Source organism: Crinia signifera, chromosome 6, assembly GCF_055691185.1.
Source record: "Crinia signifera chromosome 6, ASM5569118v1, whole genome shotgun sequence".
Taxonomy (NCBI): domain Eukaryota; kingdom Metazoa; phylum Chordata; class Amphibia; order Anura; family Myobatrachidae; genus Crinia; species Crinia signifera.
In genome coordinates this window covers 153,665,827-153,684,260 of record NC_139222.1, presented here as the reverse complement: position 1 = coordinate 153,684,260, position 18,434 = coordinate 153,665,827, and the positions used below count along the sequence as shown (strand labels likewise).

Genomic DNA, 18,434 nt, shown 5'->3' with positions numbered 1-18,434 from the left:
CACACCACCACTCCTGAGCCAGCCCCTTCATACAGACCTCGTATCTTAGCCCCACGTGGAACTGTTGCCCACTGGAACTTCTCCCACTCACCGAACTAGTGTTTCCCCCCCCTTGGGGCCAATCGGACGTTGTCCAGGCCTGGGATTTGTTTGTCCCGTCAGAGACTGATATATCGCTCCTGGCGGTATATTGTGGTGCACCTAGGCCGAAGGTACCTTAACTTTAGGGGTAAAGACTGCGCAGTCTAATTAGGGCTGGTATTCTGTTGTTACTTATGTTTATACTGTTATTGCCAAGTTATTTTGCAGAGTATTGTGCGCCCTGCGGTCCAGTGTTTATGGCGGGCCCCAGCGTGCATAGTATTCCCTAGGGTTTTGTGTCACAGTTTAGTAATGTACAGCATTGACCCTCAATTGTTAATCCGTAGTTGTGGGAGTTGTATACCGTGCGAGTTGCGGCCTGCACAATAGGGCCCCATAGCGCCCGGTATACACCTAATAGATCATTTGACTGAAGTGTTGTTGTATATTTGACTTGATACCCTGTGTTATTCTTTAACGGTGACCTCTAAACTAGAGCCTCAAAATAAAGTATTTGTTCACCGTCCTCACGCGTGGTGAACTCCTCATTCCGGCAGTGGGCGGGGTTATTGTCCCTTGGGGTCCCTCGTCCCTTTACCCCCAGAGTTCAGGCGAGTGAAGATTGAAGACCTTCAGAGGAGGCCCGGCCCGGCGAAGACGACGAGTGCCAGGTACCGTTTACCACCCACCCGAGTTTGGCAATATTACAATATGCTGGTGCTGACCTTTTTATTGGCAATCATGGCATCCTCAGCAGTATCCGGTATGACGGGATCAGTATTCTAACTGCCAGCATCAAGTCTGTCAGGATGTTAGCAACATCTCCAACATCCTGGCAGCTTCAACTAAACTATTGTTGACATGCACATGGTATAGTTTAAAGTACAAGTGCCACTCCCCCCACCTACACACACGCACCCACCCACCCACACACACCCACGCACCCACCCATCCACACACACTAAAAAAAGCCCATGCAAGGTACTAAATCCCAATTTAGCTAAACTCTAAATAATGTCTATTCTGAGACACTGCCATCTGTTGGCAGGAAGTGAAACTACATCGAGTTAAACTACATCTGTTTCTCTCTCACATATGAACAGGCTAACTAGGCTATAATACAGAGCTAGATACGATTCCTTGGGCAATATATTAAAATCAAGTGATTTACAGGGACTAAATTTAATTGGGAAAGATTTGTGAGGACTAGTGTTATCCATAGAAATTTGTGACAATTGGCAATTGTTAAAACGACAACCAAATAATTATGTTTTCTAGTGTCATTTGGACAATATTTATAGAATAACTTAATGCTATTGGCACCCTGTTTTAAATATCAACATATCAATGCTAAGAATCCTGTCCTTTCTTAAATGATTTCTATATTATATTCAACATAGGGTAGGAGCTATGTCACCTTTTCCAACCTGCAACACATATTCCACAGTCCACTACCCCAGAAGAGTTCCTCCTGTTAGATCCAAGTTTTTCTATTAATGGAAAAGATGGAACAGCAGGTATGTATCATGCTTGGTTGCATTTAATTCTCTGTGGGCTGAAATTCATATTAGCAGTTCATGGGTGGTATTCAATCTCAGGCGTTATTTCCGACAGGGGAAATAGTGCCCGTCACCTATTCAGTGCTGCCGTTTCTGACAGCATTGAAGGTGGATTTCGACAAAACAGATCTGACAAAACAGATCTGACTTCAAAACTAGTCAGATCTGTTTTGTCAAAACAGCCATGGATTTTCGAATTCACATCTGTTTCTCGATAATCCACTGCCGTTTTCTCCTTCACGCCCACTTTTCGCCACTCAACAGGCGGAACATTGAATTCCGCCTGTCGTGTTGCAGGCGAACTGGCCGAAATGGCCTGGGATTCCAACTGTCGGGATGTTTTGACATTTGGAACACCACATTGAATACCCCCCTATATGTGAACTAACGTTACATAATTTTGTTTATTATTGTCTCCAGGAGTTGGTTGTTAGACAGTTCCCCAGGTTATGTGATAATTGTATATTGGTTCATAGCAATATAAAATATAGTAAAAGGTTAGGATGACTGCAATACCAGAACATCTATGATAAAAATGCCTTTTTCTTTTGTGTGTGTGGGTGGAAGAGTGGCACTTGTACTTGTAACTATGCCATGTGCATGTTAAAATGTGTTATGATAATAGAATTCAGAGATATTGTTACATATAGTTACGCATATGTAACCAATATCTCTGAATTCTATTACTAGTGTTATACTAGTAATAGAATTATACTATACTAGTGTTCTAGACTGGTTAATACAGTAATACAGGTTGAGTATCCCTTATGCAAATATCAGTTATCCAAATTATTCCGAAAACCATAGTCTGCAAAATGTACTTTTATTTCTTATTTTTTGCTAAAAAAACAACTGGCTACACCTGTAACTGACACTACTGGGGAAATAACATGTAACTGGCACTAAATATGTGCAAGGACATGATTGCTTGGCATTCAAATGCAGTGTCTGAGATAGTACACAAACTTTGTTTCATGTTTTAAAACCTTGTTTCATGCACAAATAAAATATATTTGTGTGTATTTCATATGTTTGATGTGCTCATACCTGTACTTCATAAATGCAAGATCCCTCAAGATATCCCATTCAAATATAAAAATATTCCAAAATACGGTATAATCCGTTATCCCAAATTCTTCTGGTCCCAAGCATTTTGGATGAGGGATACTCAACCTGTAATACCATTCAGTGAGCTGGGGGAAACAATGTATTTTTTACTTACCTATAGGGCGGTATTCAATGAGGCTGATTCGCCAGGTTTTTATGGCGATTTTGTGCTGTAAGGCGAATTTCTGACTAAAACGGTGAATCACCCTATTCAATGACCAGATAGTGAATACATTTCAAGGTTTTTTTCGCCATGATTCACCGAGTAGCAATCGCTATCTTTTTATGGTGAAGTGGAAGGTGAACTTTTAAAATAAAGTGTTTTGTTTGGTACTTATGTATTATCTGGACTCCCATGTTAAATGCACCCCATTTTTTCATACCCCTACTATCCAAATACGCATGGAGTTGATTTTATATAGTGTGGCGAGCGCAGCGAGCCACCGTGCCCGAAGCATGGCGAGCGCAGCGAGCCCCGCGAGGGGACACGGTCTCCCAAAAAAACGGGAGCCCAGATATTACATAAGTACCTTTTGTTTTTTACAATTGGTGTCAAAAAATCTGGAATTTTATTCTGAGGAGGGGCATGCTATTTTTATTCATGTGCTGTATATTTAATTAAAAAAAAAAATATATATATATATATATTTTTTTTTTACACAGACCAGCCAGCAGGGGGCCGGAGCCGAGCCGCTCATTAGATATTCATATATTCACTTCACCCGATCATTACATATTCATGATCGGGTGTAGTGAATATACCCGGTCCCCTGCTGGCACCCCCGGGGGGCAGCCTGTGCTGCCTGGCACCCGGGGAGCCCACCTCCCCCCCACAAACGTTCTGGGGCAGGCAGGGAGACTTCCATCTCCCTGCCTGCCACAGTCCTCAGGCTCCCTGCGGCATTCGCCGCAGGAGCTCAAATTCGCCGGTCAGGGGCACCAAGCCCCTGACTCGTTGAATACCGGAGCCGGCGAGGCTCCGGAACGCGGCGACCAGTGGCGAATGTGCAGCGAATCCTAAACAGGATTCGCTGCACATCGCCAAAATCCACATTGAATATCGCCCATAGTTTTAATCCCTCCCTTTTATGCACCTGAGTGGTATTACTAAACTAATTGAGCATATACCACTATATATATGAGGTACACAGTATAAGTAGATTCTATTGTTGCCTACTAAAACAAAACCATTGTCCACAGTTAGGCAAAAACATGAGTGATTCAATGTTCAGCACTGCAACAGTCTCCCCTTTATAGAGGAGATACAAGGCACCTATTGCATATATCATTAACATTTAAAAACGGATGTTGTAGAGAGATTGTTCTTGAGAATAAATCTCACTATGAATTTTCTGGCATATTTTAATACCTCAGTTTGTATTGCAGCAAGAAACCAACATCAGTGATACTGCCAACTGGCGGAATAGTGCATATCTGGGGATGAGTGCTGGCTGTGTCCCAGGCAAAATACTCACTACACAAGTTGCCTATGCAAATCATTCTCATTATGTAAATTAGAGCACACAGTCCTGTGACAGGGATATTCCCTGCTGTCACGAAAGTGTGTTTCTTTCTGCCAAAAACACATACAAAGCGGCACCTGCTGATACTACCGCACGCACTTGCACCACCCAAAAATGTAACTCTTTGCAAACAGATCCATATTATATGGCACAAACACAAACTTTACTCCTTCTTCAGATTTAACAGAGTGTTGGCTCGTTCAAAATGGTAACGTTTTCTTTTCTGATTGTGTTGCGAACCATGGACCTTATTTTGGTCCACAAGCAAAGCTGTGAAATTCGCAGCTTTGCGTGTGGATTAAAAGCTCCCCGCTCTACCGTCCGCCCCCCTCGCACGCCGAATATGCCTGTATGCATGCAAATGGCTGTTTTGCATATACATCCATTCGCAGACTTGCGTGTGGGGACAAAATCATTCGCTCTTCGCCAACCATCAAATTATTTTGCTAGCGCTCGCAGACCTATAACACCTCTGTGGTGTCTTAGACTGCGGGCACCCTGTACGGGAAGCGGGTGGGCAGCTGACATTAGCTGCCCACCCCCCACACCTACGTCATGGAAATGTCCAGCGTTTTCATGGGCGTTCCCATGGGCACGACCCCTCACCGCTACCCCACACACCCAAACCGCACCGCTAGGTTTAAGCGGGACGGTGAACAAGCAGCCCACCTGCACCAAGCATCTGCACATGTGCATAAATGTGCGGGGGCGCAATGAAATCAGACTAACCCCAGGTCACAATTATATCTCTAGTAAATATGTACTTACAGTCTAACAAAGATACAGGTTCCTTTGACAGACGGAATAATTTCTGTTTCAAAACAGAGAAAACAGAAATACGACAAGAAAAAAAATCTATATAAATTCTGCACTCCACTAAAATAACACATCCACGTCTCCTGTAATTGTTCATCACCCAGGGAAGCCAATTTCATCTAGTAACAACCATGATAGTAAGTGCTGGCACAAGTGAGGTGGTTAAATAATGCTTCACTGTTTTTTATTTCTCCTTTTAACTGCAATACAGAATATGCCTACATTATGTTCCTGCACATTATACCTGTGTTTTTTGTACATTACTTTCCAGACTTTTTTATGATTTCTTTTTGTACTTTTATGTTTAAAGTTGTAGACAAGCATTAAGGCAATGGAGCAATTGTTTATCATAGGTGTTAGTGCAAAAAAAAAAAAAAAAAACATTTGTGGCACTACAAAGTGAGCTGGAGGCTGTGACTTTTCATACATATTTAATAATTATAGTTGAACCTGAAGTGAGGTGTCACTATTGATGCTTTACATTGATGGCATGAAACCATTGGGATCTGGACTTCGAGTCGACATGATTTAGGTTGACAGTCAGTAGGTTGACCTCTATTGGTTGATATGCATTAGGTCAACATGGAAAATATGTTGACTCAACCAAAAGGTCGGCATGCGTTTTTCATGATTATTTTCATTTGTGGAGCTTTTTTGGGGAATTTTTTTCATATTTTACCATCCACTTGAACTACATTTAAGAATGCTAAAGTGTGCCAAGTGCAACGATAGTGGAGCGAGGCACCTGGCCCGAAGCATGGAGAGGGTACACGACCTGGGGGTCCACTTATTTAACTGTAAAAATGTACACAAAATGTGAAAAACTCATGTCAACCTTTTCATGTGTTGACAATTTTCCTTTCAGAGTAGACACAATTAATGTTGACTCTATAACCTATGCCCAAACCACTGTTGGCGGGGGATGACGACGATAGGCATCACTATGGTAGGGGGGAGGCCAATCAGTGAAGAGGGTATGGCACTGAATAAAGGAACAGGGAATGGAAGGAAGTGAAAAACTTAAGGTGCCCATACACATTACAATTATGCTACTTGCACACTGCAAAAACATCATGGACCCGGTATATTTAAACGTTTCTAAAAACGGGTCAGACAGCTAAAACCCCTTTCACACCACATATCTTTAAATGGTATTTCAATGCCATTTTTGTCCCTTCACAACACTGAACCCGTTTAAACCCATAGAAAACAGTGGATGAAAAAAAAAAAACGGTCTGAAAATAGTAAAACACTGCTTTTTACCGTTTAGAAACACCAGTTTTCTAGAACCGGTAAATTCACTCTGCACCTATTACCATTTTGAAACTGCAAAAAAATAGCAAAATACCCGAATACTAATGGACATATCATGGCAACAGTGAGCGCCGCTTTTCTGTACATGGTCACATAGGCTTAATTCTTGATTTTCCTGCTGACGTTTTGTTTTACTGTTATTTATTTTTAAGAAGATACAAGAGGAAGCTCTCAGCAGTCTGTGCCTAACTCAGCAAGGTGGCGGGGAGCAGGGACTGGGTGCTTACCTGCCCGTCTATGCTTCAGGCAGCGAGCAGGGAAGACGAGTAGCAAATGGGAGATGGTTGAAGAGCTTCTGACAGAATGGGGCGCGTGCGCATCTGGTGCACAAGCGCGCCATCTTTATATCTATTTTAACATGCAAACTGTCATTCATAGATATCCCCATAATGTCAACATACAGTATCTAGAATATTCACATTCAGCATTTCAGCATATTGTTACATTGTTCGTATGTCTATATTATGAATGTTGACAGAACTGTTTTATTGAAAACCCTAATCATAATTGCAGCATAACATTATGGATGTCCCCTTGATATTTTGATTGGTGACATTCTAAGGGGGGGTATTCAATTTTATTTTTGGGCAAATTTTTAAATCATGGCAATCGTGCTTTTTTTAACAAATGGTCATGACCAGTATTCAAATGGTTAGACACCTTTTTGATTTGGGTGTGTAACTAGGGGATGGAGGTGATGTTATGAACGTTTGTTTCATGGCAACATTTTCATCACGCTCCTACCTTCCTGTACCCACTGGCACCTCCTCTGTTCTCTCTGCCCGGTCGCTCCACCTTTGCAGTCTCTGCTGGCACTTCCTCTCATTTTCTCAACCTGTGGATGGTCTGAAGGAGGTGACTGCGACCTTCCAGGTGGATGGTCAGTGGTAGGTGGCTGCAGACCATTAGCGGGAGGTGGCTGTGCCCTTGCAGCTGACATAATGCAACTCTGCTCTGCCTGCTAGCTGTCACTTCGCCCAGACAGGGGTCAGGTAGTTTAAAAGCCTTCCTCTATTCCCCTGCAAAGGACAGACTTCCCCTACTCTTGGAGCCTGTTAGCGATGCCCTCTGCTACCCAGTGCTGCTGCCAGGTACCGGCTCTCTTCCCTCTGCAGCCACTTTCCGCTGACAGCTTATGTGATAAGCTGTTCTCTGCTAATAAATGGTGCTCACTATCCCTTTAGCAGCGCTCCTTCTCTGTCAACGGTGCCCGACCTCACATAGCGGGTCCTCTCTCTCTTCAGGGGTACAGTCCCCGGATGCTCTACAAAACTCCCACAGCTCCAATGTACCTCCTGTGTCTCATCAGCGGTGCTGCACTAAATAACCCGCACCCCACAGACCTGATTTTTAAAAATAAGATATCGCCACTCTACACACTAGTGAAATAAAGGGTACTTCCTCATCTTTGTGGCCACCGCTATGCCAATTATGTTAGCAGCACCATTGTCCCCTCGCTTGCCATGCTTCGGGCTCGGTGGCTCACTCCGCTTCATTCACCACAACTTTACTAAAGGTTATACATGGTGGCACAGACCCAGGGTGGTGGCGTGAACCCAGGGTGGTGGTACGTAATTTCTGTAGCGTAAGCGGTGGCCGCAAAGATGAGGAAGTACCAAATAAAGTATGTGCTATAGGCTCAAAAAAGCATAGTCTGTCACCGATCCACAAACAATATAATTGCAAGCCCCATTGTAAATCACTGTGATATAAATGCGTATCCGGTCGATGGATCGATGTGTAGATCAACCATGTTATGTTTGTCCATCCTTAGTTGAACCTGTCTAGATGTCTAAAGATAGTCAAAAGTGGACAGTAACAAAAGTTAGATCAAGAGTTAGGTCGACGGGAACAAGCGCCACTTCTTTGTATATCTTTGCCTTGTTTATGGGACTGGCAATCCCATCTTTAAGTGGCACAGAGCTTCCCCGGCAGCGCCTGCTCGTGCTACCTAGGTAGTATACCCCATAAGGGATACTCAACCTGTAACAGTATATTAAATTAAAGCCTGTTAGGTTTTGAACTCATATATATAGGATGACCGGCACTCCATTCTGTAAATGATAAACATCCTGTGGTGCCTTCCATGAGGTAGGATAATATCGGGAAGAAAGACAGCGGCACTCGCAGTGTTTGGTGCAATAAAATTCCAACGTTTCGAGGCTAGACACCTTGAAAAAGAGGCATCTAGCCTCGAAACGTTGGAATTTTATATGATGTATTGCACCAAATACTGAGAGTGCTGCCGTCTTTCTTCCCGATATATATATATATATATATATATACACTATATATATAAATAGTACAACAGACAAGCACCCTGCTTCATTAGTATCAACCGCTGTGCTAGGAAAATGATTTCAACAGCATCTCCAGAATCCTGCACCCACGGACTCATAACAGACAGGCTCCTTTGTAAACAAGCTTTCGGGCTTTATTGCCCTTCGTCAGGTCAGCAATATAAAACAGACAATGTGCATAAGACTCACCTTATATCACTAAGTATACAGCCATTTCCGCTCGCCCAGGCCGCCAATGATCCGTCCCACACGCCGCAGGCGGCTATATGGCATGCAATGCGATACAATGCATAAGATGCCATACGATTGAAAATCGTTGGCGCGAGTGCTAGGAAACAAGTACCCTTAGTGATATAAGGTGAGTCTTATGCACATTGTCCGTTTTATATTCCCAGGTTGGGGTGCAGTGGCCTGTGACCACACACTCTAGTAAATACAAATACTAGAGCCCAGCCCTCACCAGCAGTTGCCAGTTGCCAGGTTCCTAAGAAAACCAGTTGTTAGTGTAGGGCTTACAGTGAAATGGGGTCCCTTGGCGATGGGCTGCAAGCTTAAATGCATTGATCAATTCATGAACAAAAACCCCATTATTTATTTAATTGATTATTTGAATGATAAGGTATCCTTATCTCAAAATAAGTTTTATAAAAAAGATTTATTCATGATAACTAATGCTAAATTTGGGATTTTTTTTTACATATCCCTTGTTACTTACAAACTAGATAAGTTAAAGAAACAACATGTATATTTAAGGCTTTTTTAGTATTAATGTATGCATAGTATAAAATGAACAGTAAACGGTAAGGTGATTGGCTTTAGAATGTGTTTGTTGATATAATATAATTGTATAAAGCTGCTTTAAGCAGATTCATCTCTAGAAATTCCAGGCACTACTTTGGATATGTTGTGTAAACAAAAGCAAAATACATTTATGATAGCTTTTCTGTAGGCATTTTCAATGTTCGTCCATCATAATTACTACCCTTCCCGTTTGAGATAAGTATATTCCAGTTTATCCAATTAATTTTCCGTTTGAATTAACCTGAGTTTAATTAAGTAGATAATGTTAAAAACATTGAATATACTTAAAAAAAATAGGTTACTATAATTGAAAAACAGAACGCAACTCTTATCTACCAGCTGGAAGAGGAAAGATTTTCTGTCGTCACGCTTAGGGCACATTAATACTTTGAGGGTAAAATGTGCTAGGAATGATCTTTATCTCCCACAGCCATGAGTTTACATAAGTTCACAGCTGGATGCATTGAAAATACACATGGCCATAACGACTGTCTGTAATATCATATATTTGTAAACTGACCATAGGAAATGCAATAGGTTCCGCATAGCCTGAGAAAGTCAAATCTAAAGCAAACATTTTCTAGTGGGCTGTGCAATAGAAACCATTTGCATTAAGTATCTTACAGGAATCCATTATCTATATGGATCTCATGTTGCAGAACCATCCAGGGTCTTATGAATATACAAAGCCTCTTGTAGCTCAGACAATTTGTCCATGCAAAGAAACACTAAAGTGTGAAAAATATCATTAGATTTTTAAAACCTTTCCATATAATTTAGGATTTATTCTTTATCTGGCCTGACTATAAAGGGCAGACATAACTGTTACAGAGGTGGGGGACACAATTTGAGCACTATAGATTAAAGAACACATTGATGAATAAATAAGGTACAATGTTTTTCTACAGAACAAGACCCATTTTTACCAAATTATGTTTGGCTTTCTGTTCGATTAAACTTTCTTTGGCTTCATTCATCTAATTTTTAACCCTGCGCATCTATGAATAGTCTGTAGCATTCTTTAAAAGTTAACATGATAAATCTACCTCAGCAATATGGCTGTAAAAAATGTTTTTTTCCCATTCATCGTTTTCCCTCTTGTTCTTGTGCAGTATCATCAGTCTCCCCTCCTCCCTACAGACAGTCCTTTTTCCCTTATTTGCAGTAATGATGGATGACAGTGGGTCTATCATCCATCCATTGGGCACGTTCATTTAGACAGGGGTGCCGTTTTGTATAAGGACTCGCTCTATTTCCCCTCAGCTTTCTCTGTGTTGGGCATAATTGATTAAAGTTTTTCTCTTTTGTGGTGGAATCAATATTTTTTTTATCATTTCCTTTTCACTCTCCGTATAGAAAGCCATCTCTGTTGTGAAGAAACAAGGTTACCATATATATATATATATAAACTATGAGGGGGTACCCAAAAGAAACCGGAATTCAATTATAAAAAAAAATAGTGTATTTATTTGTACATTTTGTAACTTCGGTCACATTTCAAAGTACAGTTAAAACTCATTGATGCTTTTAGAACTTTTGCATCACTTTTTGTTTCACATCATCAATATCGGTAAAACGTTTTCATTTTAAGGTCTCCTTTCATCCGAGGAAAAGCAAAAAAAAGGTACAGGCAAGATAGGATGAATACGGCGGGTAAAGCAAAGAGGTCATGTCATTTTTGCTTTAAAAATCACACCATTTTTCCTAAACTTGTGAGACAACGTTTCAAAACATTTGGTTCCCTGTTGGCACAAATTATAAGTGCACAATCCCTCTCCCATCAGAGAAACAAACGAGAATTGTTTTCACTTTCAGCCATAACAAAAATTGTTGAAAGTTTAATTATTTGTTGAAAAAAAAACTAAAAAAAAAAAAAAAAGAGTGGAGTCAAACACTACTTTCCCACACAACTTCAGTGTGCATAACGACTCAGAAGGGTTCTGCAAATTTTCACCTAGAGTTGGAAGCCCTACTACAACGTCCTCTCTCTAGAACCAATTCCTGTTTCTTTTGGTTCGAATCTGTATTGTTCATGTCTTACACAGACTCATAAGGAAAAAACATGTTGTTCTGCACATAGCCATTACTGGGTGCGGTGACACCTAACAGCCATAACATCTGTCATGCTTCCACTTTTTACAATATCTCCTTATTCCAACACACAAGACACATTTTGCCATTGCCAATCCCATGTCCACATGAGTATGAAAAGTAAAAAAAATGTGAAAAATCCTCCCAAAAACTCATGTCAACCTATTTGTGTGTTTATTCTTCCATGTCGATCTTTTGCTTGTGTTGACCTTTTGTCAGTGTTGAGCTTATGCATGTCAGCAGTCACAGCACCTGCCAAACCATTGCGCAGGTTCCGGGACCTGGGGCTGCAGGGCTGTCTCTTCTCCGCACACGGGGTAACAGCCGCTCTCCTATCAAAAGTAAGACGGAGCCACACACACTCATAGTCCAGGTTTAAAGGATATCCATGCTGGAGCACAGGTGGTTAACCCTTTGAGTGCCAGGTGAATTTGTCAAAACAGGTGTAAAAATTGCCAAGTAAACCTTTTTATTCATCATAATGACCTGCAATGTTTACCTGATATAGGAAATATAATAATTCTTTAAAAAACATTTATTGGGTCGATTTTCTATAACAAATATGAAGGATGCTACCATTTTTAGAGCATGTTTTGAAAATCTTGCATAGAGATGTTGGCACTCAAAGGGTTAACTCAATGACTCAAGTACTAATAGTCACCTGGAAGCATGGATATCTTTGAAACCTAGACTCTAAATTGTGCTTCCTTACTTAATTATTTACATAGACTGCAGTTCTAGGGACAAGTATTTGTGCATTTTCCTAATTATGTTGTTTATGAAGGAGCTCATTATAAAATGATGCATCGTAAATGATCTTTTATACTAATGTGCTGTATATTTGGGGGTGGGGGTACAGTCCTTTCAGCTGAAAGACTGGTCAGTGTGCTTTTGTGGTCTGTCTTGGGCCCCTTACCAAAACCATTTCAAAATAGTTTACAAAAACAGCAGACAAGTAAAATACGTACAAAAAAATAATAATCCTAGTCAGGCACTTTGATATAACATAATTTTTTCCCCTCCAACCTTCTCATGTTACCTTATAGTGAAAAATATTATGTTAAAACTTCTACAAATGTATCGTACGTGACAGTGAAATGGCCCTGTGTCTTTTTTATTTTTGTAGCACTACTGTATATGAATTACAGACTACTCCTTTTGCAGATTCAGTTATCAAATATTTTGCCAAATTTGGAAATTTTAACTTTGTTATCCAATATTCAACATTTATAATCTAATGCACATTCAATCTGGATGTTGATTTGATCTTGTTCTTTTTCCTATCCAAAACTCGAAAAATTCTAGACATCAGAAAGCAGAAATGGACAGATATGTGTGCTATTCCTTATAATATCTATTTTAATATAGGTAATAGTATTATCCTTACTACTATAATTCTTACTATAACAATACGCGGCATATAGCTGTCTGTTTTAGCTATGGACAAAGCGCCAGATTCAGTGAAGTTAAAAGCAAGTAATTTTGTCTCTTGAACAAACCGTGTTGCCTTGCAAGGGGAACAAATACATTTATGTTTTTTTTTTTCTGTGCAGGGTAAATACTGATTGCTTTTGCATGTATTCCACAGATATTAGACAGCTTTATTTTTTTACACTGCAATTTAGATTTCAGTTTGAAAACACCCCACCAAAATCTAAATCTCTCTGGCTCATGTTACATCTGCCCACCTGAAGTGCAACATGGTTTTGCTGATTGCGTGCTTTGTTTGTTTTGCTAGCAAAGCTGAATCATGGTACTGTCCTAGGTAATGGCCTGTTCTGGCATTGAACATATGCTATATATTGTGTCTTACCTGGAATATATTATCTGCTAATAAATGCAGGGATAGGTTATTTGATGTTAAGACACAGGATACTATTTGAGCCACCTGTGGACAGAAGGAGAAAAATGTTTATAATAATGTGTTACGCCAGATCTATCATCTGCACACTATGGAGGGTTCCATTTTGTCTGATAAAACAGCTTTTATGAGAATGCAGTCTATCAGTTTGTTTGGACTTAGTAATTTTACTCAGATAAAAAAAAGTATGATAACATTAAAAGGCTAATATTCCATGTAAATCTCCCTAGTGTATTGGGCCTTTGTTGACTCAGGGCTCTCAACTCTTATAGTCAATTTAAGCTACATGTAAAGATGATGGAGGAGATTGTTAACGTCCTGCAGTAGTGCACATTGTAAACAACATTGAGAATACACGATAAGCAATATTACAAACAATATCGCTCCGAAGGGCCAAAATGAGCAATATCATTTTCAATATCATATATACCCCTTTCAGGCATACTCCAAAATCCCAGGCTTTTGCACATGAACGTGCATCAACCTGGGATTTTGGTATGTCTGAAAGGATCAACCCAGGTGTTAAACCTGGGTCTCCAACCCTTGTTTTTACCGAGATTGAGGACCCGGGATTTACTACCTGGGTTGACCCTTTCAGACATAAGCAAAAAAACGTGTTTTTTTCAGCAAATTACCGGGTAGAACTGGTTCACCCGGTAATTTGCTGCTGTAAGTGTGAAAGGGTGCAGGCTGCACCCGGAAAAATGACCCAGCAGTCAAAATGCCGGTTAGATCCGGGATTGCTTGACTGAAAGGGGTATTAGTGGGCCTCATGTATCAAGCTACAAAAAGTGATAAAATGAATAGTGATTAACAACCAGTCAATCAGCTCCTACCTGCCATTTTTCAAACCCAACCTGTAACATGGCAGCTAGGAGCTGATTAACTGACTGTTTATCACTCTAAATTGTATCACTTTTTGAAGCTTGATCTGGCCCAGTGTGTATTGGGCGTAAGATTTCTCCAGCGATTCCTCTGAGTAAAGTTGGGTACAGACAAAATGATGTGTGTTCCCAGTGACCTCCTTAACAATGGTGCATACACACTGGCTGATGACAGCCGCAATTAGCAGTCTGCAGCATGGCTCTCGCTAGCGATATCCTTCGTCATCCTCATGTACAGACAATGGTAAATGTCACTGACGATGACAGCGAGAGTGCACAGTCTATTTAGCTTTCCTCAAAATCAGCAAAATAATTGAAAATGTCGTCCAGTGTGTATCTTTCCTGTACAATATGGGGGCAGCGATTCAGAAAATGGAAACATCATGTTTTCATTTTGCTTCTAAATTTAATTTCACTATCCGGAGAAATGTTAGGCGGAGTGGAGAAGTGAAGTTCAGTACTACTGACCCCATCATGTTGCTCTGGGTCCAGCATTTTCCAGGTGGGAAGAAGGTGCCAGATATTAGATATTTTCAGAATTGTGGAGGGGCTGCTTTTCAGGGGATGTGGTTGATACATTAAGTTTTCTTGAATGGCAACACAACATATCGATATGATGCCATATACAGTTAAGCAACATTTTCTGGTTGCCTTTTTGTTATGTATGTGAATATATCACACTGAGAGAATGAAGGTTAGTAATTCCATACACAGGGCAGGATGTATTAAAATATATTGCCGCTCCTTGCCGCACTGCCGCAGCAATGCTAGTAAATATATATTAACATTTGTACCTAACATCGCAAAGCGGTGACAGAGGGAGGGGATGGGGGGGCTCAGTCACATACCTGGCACAGTGACTGTCTCCAAATGCCTCCTCCCTCCTGCAGCCGTAAGGACATCTGGCTGTGACATACTGCTAGGGGGAGGAGGAGTTTGATGGAGGATGGGGAGGGAGGTAGTTCTCTGCAGTCTGCGGCGGGTGGCGATAGAAGCCCATAGGCTTCTATAGGGTATAATTTTTAAGCAGCTTTTGTAGAGTTTAAGGCATAACTGTAAACAGAAGTTCTATTTGTAAGTCATACAACTTAACAGGCATTGTTTAAAGTGTATTAACTGAATATTATTTCATGTTGGCCTATGGCATATCTCATTAAAGTATTATTAAAAACCATTGAACTGTTTTACAAGGCTTCACCTACATATATCCTACACCCCTCTCATAGAGCTCATTATGCTCATTGGTACTTGGCTATACTCAGGCCTTAAGGCTAGAGTTAGTAGAGACTTAGAGGTCTATTTACTTGGATAGCGATACTGTACCAGCCAATTAGCTCCTAACTGTTATGTTACAGGATGTGTTTGAAAACTGACCTGAGCTGATTGGTTGGTATTTCTTATCTCTGTCTAATTTGTCTCTCCAGGGCATTGTTCATAGACCCAATATTAACTCTTGGTGTCATGAAAAAGAATTCTGAAATGCTAAAGGAAGCAGATAGATGGTAGCAGCTCATGCAGTACTGGCATTTGTGCATTGTGGGGTAGGAAGTGGAACTGATCGATCGGTTATCAGGCTGTCAAAAATGCAGTGCCAACTCCCATTAACAATACAAGGACAGATTTAGACACGTACCCTGGGCCCAGAGCCTTAATCCTGCTCTTCTCGACCTGCTTGATTGCTTAATAAAGCCATGTATACATTATTTGTTTCGCTTATTCTAAAAATCTTCTATATCTAGTTCCCCCTGCATATACTGTATATTCCATCTCAGCAATGCGTCGGAATTGCATGAAAACAGGCCATATCGCACTAGTGGATGGGGCCTTTACTCAGAAGAAAACCTGTAGTAGCTGGGAGTGCAGAAAAATAAATTCTCACCAGGAGGAATATTCAATTTGTAGCTTCTGTGTTAATAATCAGGGAGCAGGGAGGAGTGATGCTAAACGTATGGCTAGGCAATTGTTAAAGCAAGAAGGGCAGCAGCTTCTGTGTGAATGAACTAGCAGCCAAGGGCGTAATTACCATATGTGCAGGGCCGCCGACAGGGGGGCTGCTTTGGGTACAGCTGTCCTGGGCCCCGGCCTCTGGAAGGGCCCGGACAGCTCATTTTGCCCAAGGCGCCACCTTCCCGTCTGCACACTGCCTCCCACTCAGCAGCTCCCCAGCCAGCCAGGCACGCTGTGCACACCACACAGGGCAGCCCACAGAGCGCCGATCAGCATCATCTGGATGCTCCCCTGTGTCCCAGGAGTGGGGGGCCCGGTTGCCCGGACTGAAAATCAGTCCCGGGCCCCAAAATTCTTAGCTGCAGCCCTGCATAGGTGCAAGGGGTGCAGCTGCTATGGGGCCAAGAGCTGAAGGGGGGCATCTTTGCTGTGTAAGTAATATGTTTTACATACATTTATCACCATCAGTTGCTAAATAGGGGGCCCTTACAAACTTTTGCTATGAGGCCTAGGTATGCCTCTGCTAGCAGCTATTGCTATGAAAGCTGTAGCAGTGTCCACCTTGAGTCTTATCAAATCAGTGGGGAAAAAATAAACACACTTAAGTCTTCCCAAAATTTTCCATCAATTCTGCAAGTATTCCGTTGCTTCTAATGGCAAAAGCAGATTCTCTCTCCTGCTCTGGCAGTCCTTGTTGTGCTTGCCAAAACCCTTTCCCTGTACCTTTCCTATTTGTATTAATGACAGCACAGCTTGCTATGGGTGTAATTCATATCTAGGCAGATATAATATATAAAAGTTCATGGTTACCATTACTCTTATAATGGTGATAGAATCGGCACAAAATCTACATAATTGAGAGGTAGATTTTTTTATTTAATTTTTATTGTGAGGAAATTTTGATTTACAGATAAAGATTTTATATATGTTTTTAAATAAACCATCTGGTCCATCTGTTACCTGCTAAGAAACCTTTATATTCTGTAATCTCTACCTTGTTCTTTTTAATTATCTCATTAATCCGCTCCGTGTGGAGGGGCATCGCGATAGCGATGCTCAGCCCTGCGTGTCCCTATATTCCCGCCGATTAAATATCCAGCATGCTGGTTAATTCTATAATCCCTGGTGTCAGGGCCAGTGTTCTCATGGTTCTGTACAGTGCTGAGCGATCTACTGTAGCATTGCTCAGAATGCTCATCGCCCCAAATGTAGGCCCCTTTGTAGCTTGTTTTATCTTTGTGAGGAACAATTTAGATAAAATACTAATTATAAAACAGCCAAGCTCTTGTTTGAATGCACCTATTAACAAAGTCCTCTTAGATTTCCTCCAAAGAAATTGGTGGTACTTCAGACCTGATCACAAGGCCACAGGGTTTGGTAGATGCCGCCCCACTAGAATGAAATCCCGCCTCGCAAATTAATGTTATCGCTGTGTGAAAAGATGTGTATGGCTGCTAATCTATTTGCAGCTGTGCGAATCTGTTCAGAACCCTTCATAAGAGGTGCACCATCAAATGATTTTTACACTGGGCAACACTCATCACAGGCTCAGAGTGGCCAGGGTCTTACTTGCAGGCTGTGATGAAAATAGGCATATCTGGCCTGTTGCTTGGGCATGCCTGCGTTTTCCCTGTCACTCCCAGCGTTTTTTCTGGCATGCGTAGCGTTATTCTTGACAATGCCATAAAAAGTTTGGTTACCATCCACACGTGCCTACTTCCTGTGAATCACCCTGTGAAAGGCCAGCGACTAAATAAAGTAACGGGCTTTCATTGCAGGATGGCCTCACTTATGTGCACTACAGGCCCCTTGCATGCGCAGTCTATTGTTAATCGTCCGCCGTACAAATTCTTGGCCGTGCGATCAGGTCTGTATTATCCCAATCATTTTTTTCATATAATGTGGGTCCCTGGGGTGACTTAAGACCTTGCAGGAGTGCCTTGGATTGGGGGTCCAGGATCAATTCAAATTAATAATGCTCAATGTAATAGCCAAAACCACTGCTGGTGGCTACCAGAGCCAATGCGGCACTAAATCCAGCACTTTATTATTATTCTTATTCTTATTGATCTTATTATTAGTGTAGGTAAAAGCTAAAATCTGGATTTTCAGTGCTGCTGTGCTAGCCGGCTGAGGCATGTGCATATTGG

The 18,434-nt window shown here is 41.3% G+C and overlaps 1 protein-coding gene across 5 annotated transcripts in view; it reads right to left on the bottom strand.

Moving 5' to 3' along the window:
* The window catches only part of RALY (RALY heterogeneous nuclear ribonucleoprotein), a 155,979-nt gene that overhangs the window by 59,125 nt on the left and 78,420 nt on the right, over positions 1-18,434 (bottom strand). For 4 of the 5 annotated variants that reach the window (XM_083147687.1, XM_083147689.1, XM_083147690.1 and 1 more), the window contains exon 2: positions 13,406-13,480. The exons of the other annotated variant lie outside the window; for it this stretch is intronic. The gene's annotated coding sequence lies outside the window, so the exon portion shown is untranslated. The remainder of the gene's footprint in view (positions 1-13,405; positions 13,481-18,434) is intronic. 5 annotated transcript variants of the gene reach the window in all.